Source organism: Chrysochloris asiatica, unplaced genomic scaffold (assembly GCF_000296735.1).
Source record: "Chrysochloris asiatica unplaced genomic scaffold, ChrAsi1.0 scaffold00146, whole genome shotgun sequence".
In the NCBI taxonomy this organism is placed as follows: Eukaryota; Metazoa; Chordata; class Mammalia; order Afrosoricida; family Chrysochloridae; genus Chrysochloris; species Chrysochloris asiatica.
Genome location: NW_006408664.1, coordinates 2749756 through 2750412, shown reverse-complemented (window position 1 = coordinate 2750412; position 657 = coordinate 2749756).

Here is a 657-nt window from a genome sequence, read left to right as displayed (position 1 = left end):
ACCCCGTAAAGAGTTTCCAAGGAGCGAGTGGCTGGTGGATTTGAACCTTCGACCTAGCAGTTACCTGTCAGTGCTTATCTTACAGCACCACTAGGACTCCGCTTGACCCATACAGAACTGGATATTCTGGATAAGGCATTTCGAAATCAATGCACATGAAGAATGCTTGAAGGCGCATGAAATCTACTTTTGTAGAAAAGTAAACATAGAAAAGATGAAAATAGAATTATGTTTTTAAAAAGCACGGTACTTTCTTTTAAATGAAAAATCAGTGGCAGAGGTTAGCTCATTAACAGCAGAATGGGAGTAGCCTGAAGCTGCTTTGAGGACCCCTGGAAGGCAGAAAGGCTACAGAAGGTGAACTAGAATAGAACCTCAGCAGATCCCTGGCAGGCGTGGTGGTGACCACTGGGGTTCGCTCGCCGGGGGGGTGGGGGTGGGGTGCAGGTTTGCAGGGTATATACCCTTTGGTTGGTTGATGATGCATGTAGGGGATTGTAACCATGGCAATGAAACAATATACTATAGGATGAATGTAAAACTAATGTGCTCCCATGTAAACTATCACATAATTCACAATAAAACATTAAAATAAGAAAATGGAAGGAATACACAGTCACTGTATCAAAAATAATTGATGTTCAATCATTTCAAGAC